Below are 10140 nucleotides of genomic sequence, written 5' to 3' on the forward strand. Positions count from 1 at the left end.
AAAGTACTGCCAAGCTGCCTAGGGCATTTTTTATTTGTTTATTTTGGAACACAGTATTGCTACTCAATTCCTAAATGATTCTCTTCACAATTGTACATGTTTTCTTTTTTAAATTGAACATATAAACTACTCCAGTCCTTCATACAGCATCAGAAAACCACTATGTTTGTGCTTTATGTTGTAGTCATATGACAATTTCTATTCAGGCCTCAGGTCAGAATCTAGAATGAAAATGGTTTGGATAATTAGTTTCATCAAAGAAAATGTAAAGAATTACTTTTAAGTTATTTTCTCAAAAATTGCAGGTTGGTAAGAGACTAATAGTGTCAAATCCACCACATCATGTAATGGCTTTATAACTAATGGATATACTATTACTTGTTCAGAAGCCAAATAAAGCAGACCATTAGCCAAAGAGCTTTTTATAATGGACAAAATCTATTCAGAGAGCAATCTTAAGTAGAGTTAACCTTTCTAAACCCATTAAACCACTGGGCAGCAAAAGGATGGGCGCTGTGGGGTCAATTTTCCATGGGGTCCAAGTCATCTCAAGGCCCCGTGAAGCTGTCTTCTGGTCTAAACCATGTCATATGATTTTTAAGGTAACATGACAAGAGAAAGACAAGTATTGAGTGAGGGAGAATGAGAAAGAGAGAGAAAGTGAGAAAAGGGGTGAGGGAGAAGGAAGGAAGCAAAAACACCATCATATGTCCTATGTCTCCGGATAGGATTACCTCCCCCTGCACCTGATCCCTCTCACCCATCAAGTCTAATCCATCCACCAAATGATCCGCCCTCCTACCATCAACTTATTCCTACCCCCTTTCCTCACGGCAGCTAATTGTCCTTAACAGCAAATTGTAGAGTCCCACAAAGTCCCTATTTTTCCCAGCCACTCCTTTATCCATATTTTTAGGCTGTAATAAATTAAAAGGAATTCACACGAACCATAGATTTAATGTGCAGTTATGATTGAAAATGATTGATACGGAATCTCATTTCATTTCTTACTATGCAGAAGAGTAATTTCAACTCTAGTATTTCAATTTAGCTAGCTTCTGAAGTGTCTTATAAATAAATAAGAACAAATAAATAAGAGTCTTAGCACTGTGCAGCTTTATCTATTTATATTTAATATTTTGTTAATAGCTTTGTGTGGATTTCCCTCACTAAATATTTTAAAATGACATGAAACAATTGAAAAACAATCAATAGGTAAGGCGAAGACAGCCTAGTGGAGCCATCTTTAGTAAAAAGTGTAATCATCAAGACATTCTACTGGCATCTAAATTTAACCAATTAAGTGTCCACCATATGAGAGCAATGAAAAATGGAGTTTTCATTTAGAATAAATCCATTTAATCATTTTGGGAAATCTCAAAGTAAAAACAAAACTCTTATATTAAATTGATGTGCAACCCAAGCAAACTCGCATAATTTGAAAAAAGGAAAATATTTTTCTCCTGTTTTTTTGAAAATAACTGTATACATGCTAATTCACTTTTTCATGACAATAAATCAGAGTACCTAATTTTGTCAGTTACTATATGCTGTTATCATATGAATGATGAAATTAATAGAGAATTTGTGAATTCATGTTTATAGCCTCATAATCCATCAGTTCCCAAGCTTCATATTACATCAATAAACCTTGTAGCAATCTTTTAGTCTTTCTGTTATTATTGTGAATACAAGTAGAAGAAGAAGAATTGGTTTTTATACACCACTTTTCACTACCCTAAGGTGTCACAAGAGGGCTTACATTCGCCTTCCCTTTCCTCTCCCCACAACAGACCCCCTGTGAGGTAGCTGGGGATGAGAGTATCCTGATGTTACTGCTCTGTGAGAGCTCCATGACAGCAGCACTATCAGGGTTGTGAGGAGCCCAAGGTCATCCAGCTGGTTGCATGTGGAGGTGCTGGGAATCAAACCCAGCTCATCAAGTTAGAAACCACCACTATACCAAGCTGGCTCTCAGGTGTTAAGCACAGACTCTGAGGAAGCTTATTTTAGTTGTTTTTTCTTGATGAGACTTTGAGTATAACTGCACAATTCTGAGGGTTACTGAGGTCAAGGCAACTGGTTACTGCCCCCCACATCCATGCCCCCATTTAAAAAATGTATTTATTTATTTTTAAACAAATAATAAAATATTTAAAATTTAAACATACAAAATTTCTTTATTTATTATACTTATATGCTTCCTCTCTTGGCCCAGCCAGCTTGTGGTGGCTCACAACAGTTTAAAACAATACAAACTAAACTAAACATGAGCAGGCAGTGTGATGCAGCGGTAAAAAAGGTGAATGCCATTTTGGGCTGTATCAACAGGGGCATCACATCAAAATCACAAGATGTCATAGTCCCATTGTATATGGCACTGGTCAGATCACACCTGGAGTACTGTGTGCAGTTCTGGAGGCCTCACTTCAAGAAGGACGTAGATAAAATTGAACGGGTACAGAGGAGAGCGACGAAGATGATCTGGGGCCAAGGGACCAAGCCCTATGAAGATAGGTTGAGGGACTTGGGAATGTTCAGCCTGGAGAAAAGGAGGTTGAGAGAGGACATGATAGCCCTCTTTAAGTATTTGAAAGGTTGTCACTTGGAGGAGGGCAGCATGCTGTTTCCGTTGGCTGCAGAGGAGAGGACACACAGTAATGGGTTTAAACTTCAAGTACAATTATATAGGCTAGATATCAGGAAAAAAATTTTCACAGTCAGAGTAGTTCAGCAGTGGAATAGGCTGCCTAAGGAGGTGGTGAGCTCCCCCTCACTGGCAGTCTTCAAGCAAAGGTTGGATACACACTTTTCTTGGATGCTTTAGGATGCTTAGGGCTGATCCTGCGTACAGCAGGGCGTTGGACTAGATGGCCTGTATGGCCCCTTCCAATCCTATGATTCTATGAAAATAAAATATAAAGTATTAATAAGCATAAAAAAACTCCCAATCCTCCCTCAGCTGCCAACCCACCTACCCAGGAAGATACATCTGGATATCATTGGAGAATGTCAGAGGAGGGACTCAAGATCTCCTCCTTAACCTGGCCTCAACCAAAAGCCCAGGTAGAAGAGCTCCATCTTGCAGGCCCTGTGGAAATGCATTAGTTCTGGCAAGGCCCACAGCTCTTCTGGGAATTTCGCATGGGCTAGGGACCACCAACTTATTAGTCTTCACAGAGTCTAAAGCCCTGCAAAGGGTATAGGGAGTTAGATCTTCCCTAAAATATGCTGGGCCTTGAAGGTCAAAACCAAAATCTTGAACTTGATCTAGAATTCAACTGGCAACCAGTGCAGCTGCCTCAGCACAGGCTGGATATGGGCTCTCCATCTGCCCATAGAGCTGCTGAAATGGAATTGGCTGGCCTTTCATTCACCCTCATCTTTTCCTGGCTTGCCATTGCAGTACGGGTGATAATAGTGGGGTCCACTGAGGACTACTCAGAAAGGTTATATCCCACTTTTCTTCAAGGATTCAGGGTAGCTACTAAAAATGCCATACTGCATGCAAATAATTAAAACCTATAAATCACACACAAAAAACATGCATCATAATATTCTAAAATATTCATCATAATATTCTTTGACTGTAGCTATTGTGTGAAGCAAGGGTAGTCAACCTGTAGTCTTCCAGATGTTCATGGACTACAATTCCCATGAGCCCCTGCCAGCATTTGCCAGGTTGACAACCCCTGGTGTAAAGAATATGAATTATAGTCAAAGTCTTCAGGACTAAATAAAATTTAAGACATACTAACATTTGAATGTTTTCTATCTTCTAATCTTCAGTAGCAACAACAACAAAAAATATTACACAACAAAAAGAAAGTTCAGTCCTGAAACTCTGTCCAGAATTCCAACAGTGGTGGAATTCTGAACTGCACTCAGACTGATACGAAAAGCCTTCTGTCGTCATCTAATCAAAAAGGCAATTTCATTAGTCTTTAAAAAGCAATTTTCTTCATAACAATTTTAGAAATCAATTTCATTGTTTTTTACTTTCAGGAAGTAATTTTTGAAAGGCATTTTTCCTCCTATTCACGAATGCAAAATGAAATTACTTCTTTAATGTTGTCACTCTAACCCAAAGATACAGAAAACTGTTGATGATGCCAATGTCATTTCCTCACAATTACATCAAATACAGAAGCTGTGTTGGAAGGCAGGCCTCAGACCATAAGCACATCACAATGACTGAAAATGAACTAGGCAGGTACAAATGGCCAGTGGTTGGAGTCGAAGACAGACAACTTTTTGGAACCATTTGAAAACATTTTGCAGGTATTGAAAGATCAAAGACTGGCCTTTGGACCTAGGGTTAATCTGCAAATGATTTACATATAATCTTAGTCTATTTAACTATTTTTGTTCTGATAAATACCATAAGCGTTCAGGATAGGGTAGTTATATATCCAATATATAAATAGCTCATATTATTATAGTAGTTTTTCATATATTTTTCCTCTGCTGCATTCAAGTCTTGCAGCAGAACACTAGAAGAGAGGAAAGTGTTCTGAATCTATTTAGACAGTTTTCAGTGTTCCCTTTCTTTCTTAACCACCTGGAATGCTCACCATAACATAATGTGGGAAGATATGGAGTTGCTGTGTTGGCAATTCAACCCAGGAGCATTTTTATGTTGCCTAATGAAATCAGTGCTTGCCCACAGTGACAATGTTACAGAGCCAGTTCATAGGTGCTGTATAACAACAGCATATAATTTAATTATCAGCATCATGTTTGGTTGGCTGAAGAAAAAAGATACAATCTGTTGGAAGATACAAAGAACCATGGGAAAAGCAGTAAACTGGATATGATATCCACAGCATCTTTCCCACTTCACCTTAATTTCAGAATCACAGAATCATAGAGTTGAAAGGGGCCATACAGGCCATCTAGTCCAACCCCCCTGCTCAATGCAGGATCAGCCCAAAGCAATTTCATGTGGATCAATCCCATTCTAATGTATTTACATGCATTGGGATGGGTATGAACCACAAAAAACAGATTTGCTTCATGGCTCACAGGCAATTCATGAACCCAATTGGCTAGTATATGAAGCAAACCGGGTAAATGAGGATCATGGCTGAAACAGCTAACACACAGGGCAGCCTGCTCTAAACAGCTGAGCCATGAGAATAGACTGCTCCTACAGTTCAGCTGTTTCTGATCTGAACCACTGAGCTGTGGGAGCAGGCTGTCCCTACAGTTCAGCTGTTTAGATTGGAAAAAACTGAGCTGTGGGAAAGCGTACTTCCATGGTTCAACTGTTTAAAGGAGATTTCTTGGGCAGCCAGCTCCAGCCAACCCCAGGCTTAGAGCTATTAAAGCCACTGCTTGCTGCTGCCTGTTGCTTTTCGCAGGGAGCATAAACAATGGTATTAAATGGCTCCCAGCCATTTAAACCAAACAGCTGTTTTTTTCATGAAGAGCAGAAGTCAAGGTTTTAAACTCTGCTTTCTGCTTTTTATGAACTGCATCAAAAAACAGGAAAGTTTGGAAGCATGGCATCACTAATCCTGAACCAGTCAAAATTCATGATGAACTTTAGTTTCTCAGCTATTTTTTGTCCATCCCTATACATGCCTCCCCCTGGAGCCACTAGCTTATGTGAAAAATGATTTTGTGAAGGGTACAATTAAGGTGAATTATAATATTACTAGAAATAAAGCCCGCTGTGAAGGGAAATACAGCGGGCGCTAGTGCGTGGGGAGGAAGAATGTAGCGAAGGAAGGTAGAAGAGGGGAGAAGGAGTGAGAGGGAGAAAGGAGGGGAAGAGGATTTTGCAGGGATGGCTAGAAGGGAGAAGAACAGGAAGGGATCAAGGAATTAAGAGAGGAAGTAAGTGAGAGGGAGAGACAGAGAGAGAAGAAGGAGATGGAGAAAGAGAGGAAGGATAGAAGGAAGGAAGGGAAGAAGGCAGGCAGGGAGGTAGATAGAATGGGATGGGAGAGGGGTATATGTGAAGGGGCGGGTTGGCAGGGGGGAAGTGGGAGGAAGATGGCAGTGTGTGTGTGTGCACATGCATTTGTGTGGGTAAAAGGTGTGTGTGTGTGTGCGTGCGTTTGTGTCGGTCTGGAAGGGAGGGTTAAGGGAGAGGCGAGGTGGGTTGGGCAGGGGGAAGAGCAGTGTGTGTGTGTGTGTGTGTGTGTGTGTGTTGGGTGGAGTTCTGCCCCGGGAATCCAGGGCCCGGCAGAAGCCTAAGAAGGTTGGTGGCTTGTTCTGGGGCCAGGTGTTCCCTCGCGGCCGCCTGGGCCCGGCAGAAGCCTGGAAATGGCGGCGTAGGGCGGACGAGGCTTGTTTAAAGATGTGTACTGATTTAAAGTGCACTGGGTTCATTTTCTTTGCCCTTACTATGAAATGGAAATTCTACTCTGAGCTTCTCTGAATAACTCTTGGACTCCAAACATCCTCAAGTAGATTTTCATTTAAAACAAAAAGAAACCCAGCATCAAATGTGGCTATGCTCACATGCATCCATATGCAGCCGATTTTGGCCAGCAAAATAGTAATATGATGGAATTCACCACTGTCCTTTCATTAAAGTTTCACACCTCAAAACATACAATGTTGAAAAACAGGCCTAATACTTAGACTTGACAAAACTAGAGCATACTGTATACATTTCCGAAAAGTTCCAAATTAAACTTTAGATTTGGTTACTGCTTTTTAGTCCTTGTCTTGTATGGTCTATAGAACTGTTTAAAACAAATTAGTTTTGTGTTGCATATTGGCCAGGTGTCCTGGGCAGACATTTCATTTTCTTTTACCCCATCTAACAAGTTGACTTCTACCAGTGAAAACTTGCCTGTATAACGTCCTGCCGCCGGACAATATTAAAGTCCCATTCTCCTGGTTTTCTGCTACATATATAATATTTTGACAAATCTCAAAATAATAAAAAGGAGGACATTGCAAGCTTGACCCTAGCTACAACTAGTATTGATCTGAGGATTTCAGTGACAGCAGTAAAAGTACAGAAGGAGACAGAGTTTCTGGTTCCTTTTGTGATGTTGCTGTGTCAGTGGCAGTAAATCAAAGACAAGAACAGGCTCCTGCTGCAGTCAATATCCTCAGGCCAGTGCAATCTGTATTCAGGCCTGCAGTTTATGGAACAAGACTGCATTAACACTATGGGCCTCTGAATCGTATTCGACAAGACTACTCAATAAGAACAAATCCAGAAAATGGGAAAATGTGAGAGGGGAGGGGGAAAGACTCTAATGTTGAGGAGTATTTCTTTTTGAATGGCTGTTTTTGTCTGCAAGCATGACTGGAAAGACAGTGAGGTGATGATTAGAAATATCCATAACTGCATTACAGCCCATGTTAGCTTATGTAGCTTGGACCCCCAGCCTGAAATCTTCAGGTTTAAGCTCCCAGCTCTAGAGATCCTAACAATTAGCTTTTAGAGAGAGACAATAAACTCATGTCCAGTGTTGGCTTTAGGTATTACACAGACTTTTAAAATAAGGAAAACTATGTTACACACAATGGTTTTGTACAGTAGAATAAAGGCAGAACAATGATCGGCTCTTACAGCATTATTAAAAGCAGCCCCCCCCCCCAAAAAAAATTACCACAGCACTCTTTGCAGTCCCCCACAGAGGAGAGGCAGTGGAGGCAATGGTAGCCAGATCCAGAGAGGAGAGCTGGCCATGGAGGAAGCTGAGGAGCTGCAGGGGTGTCAAAGCACAGGCCCACCCCTCCCTGGCCAGCCTATGAGCAGCCTGTAACTGGGCCAAGGGGAAGAGGACAGGGAGGGATCACAATGTACTGGCCTGCCCAGCCAGCTTACCTGTGCATTAAGGCAGTGGTCCCCAACCTTTTTATCACCGGGGACCACTCAGTGCTGGGGACCACTCACCGGGGACCACTCAACGCCTTTTACTGAGGCCCGGTGGGGGGGGGGTAGTTTACTCCTCTCCTCTCAACCACTGCCCTAACGCTCTCTGGTCGCTATGGTAATGTTTAAACATCCCTTGAAAATAAGATACAGACACGCCACAACAATGAACATAAGGAACATTTTATTTTCATGGAAATTTTAACTCATGACAATGACAAATCAATGGGAACCCTGAGCTTGTTTCTCTGCAACGAGATAGTCCCATCTGGGAGTGATGGGAGACAATGACACCCAAAGTGTGTTGTAAAGGGCCGGGGGGGGGGATGAAGTAAAGGGCCGGGGGGGGGGAGAAGGCATCCTTTGCGGCCCACCTCCAATTAGTCGAAGGACCACATGTGGTCCGCAGCCCACAGGTTGGGGATCGCTACATTAAGGCATTAGTGAGGTAGAAAGTATGCAGAGGTTTGGTGGCTGTTGGATGCAGAGTACTGCTGTCACAATGAGGCTGTATCATTATAAAAAAACTGGCCTGTGTGCCTGTTTTTCCTGGGTGTGGGGATCCCTTATAGTATTATATAGTAGATGTTCATTCATGAAACAGGTGTTGGATGAGGAAAATCATCTTTGGGGGTAAAGAAAAGGGTTTCCAGAAGTTTTCTCAGTGGGGGAATTTTGATGAGAAAGCATTGGTTGTGGGATCAACCAACCACACCTGACAAAGGTGGCCATCCTCCCAAGAGTGCAATATGCAGTCTGCATGCCAGATTACCCAGAGAGGAGGAGGAATGGGGGGACATGCAGGGGAACAGCAGGCCTATATCTTACTTTGTGAGCAACAGACAGGGGTAGTACAGCAGGGGTAGCTTTAGGAAGGCCAAACTCATACATTTTGGCAGGGTCCAAGAGGGAGTAGTAGGGGGTGAGAATGTCTCCTAGATGCAAGAACACTCGCTCTCTCTGGGCATGGGTGGGAGAACAGGAGAGGAGACCCATAGCCATGTAATGGGGTGCTCCAGGAAGTCAGCATCAGGAAACTCAGCAGACTTGGCAAGGTACTCCTTTGTTGGCAGAGTTTAAATATGCAAAGAGATTCAAAGCACCAGGTTGCTTAAAAGAATATAATAATTTTATTAAGAATACAAACAACTTTTGAAAGAAAGAGGAGAGATTGTCCTACAGTCTGTCTGTTCTGTTCATTCAATTTAGGTGGAAGTATGCTCAAAGGAACACGAAGTCTCCAAATAAGCCAATAAGGAAATGAGCCAATAGGGATGTAGGAGGAGCATATTTGAAAAACATCAGGAAGTTCTGATTCAAATGAGTAGCCGTGTTGGTCTGAAGTAGCACAATAAAATCAGAGTCCAGTAGCACTTTTAAGACCAACAAAGATTTATGCAGGGCATGAGCTTTCAAGTGCAAGCACCCTTCGTCAGACTATGATTGTCTTACATGACAGGGAATATATAGCAAAAATCAGTTCTGTTACATCTGTGTCACAACCAGATACAGCCAATGATAATTCTTTGTCAAAACAGCCAATCAATCCCCTAGAATTCAGTGTACTTTACAAAGAGAAACCAAAATATTGCTGGTAGAAAGATCAAAGGCTATCACCTCTCCACTTCCCAAGGACAGAGAGTCAAATTCAAAATTCCATCACAATGCCATATCTTACAGTCATATTATCACAAATAAAATACATAGTGAGGAATATGGATACACAAGTTGAACAAGGTTAGCATGAAGTGACCAGCAATTCCCTGGGAGGAATGTCTCACAGTTGTATGGAACAAGCAACATATGGAGAAGTGATAGCAGGTGATAGCCTGCGCCAAATGTATAATCAGGGCATAGCTGGAATTCCAGTGGGTGAGTAAGTTCAGGTGATGTTCATGCTCATCCTTATTTCCCTGCTTCTCACACAGCAGATAGGCAGACTCGATACTATGCAAGAACTCGGTGTATGGGTACGAGCAAGTCTCCACCAAGGCCCACATCTTGAGGGTCGCAGCATCTCAGACCTTGACAGAGTTCCCCACCCCCAGAGCACCATTCACTACCAGGCAGGTAATGCCCTTGAGGTAGACAGTCTTCACTGCTGCTGGTGGTGTTGGTACTGGTGTAAGTGATAATATGGCCACAATGTTGCAACTACCCACCCACTCCCTCAGGCTGCTCTGTATGATATCAGCAGTATTCCATGCCATGTGGTCTGCATCTATCCTCTGGGCATGGAGCAGAACCGCTTGTAGCTCAGTGGCAGGACTGTCCAAACAGAGAGGTCCTCTGCT

Source organism: Paroedura picta, chromosome 1 (assembly GCF_049243985.1).
Source record: "Paroedura picta isolate Pp20150507F chromosome 1, Ppicta_v3.0, whole genome shotgun sequence".
Taxonomy (NCBI): domain Eukaryota; kingdom Metazoa; phylum Chordata; class Lepidosauria; order Squamata; family Gekkonidae; genus Paroedura; species Paroedura picta.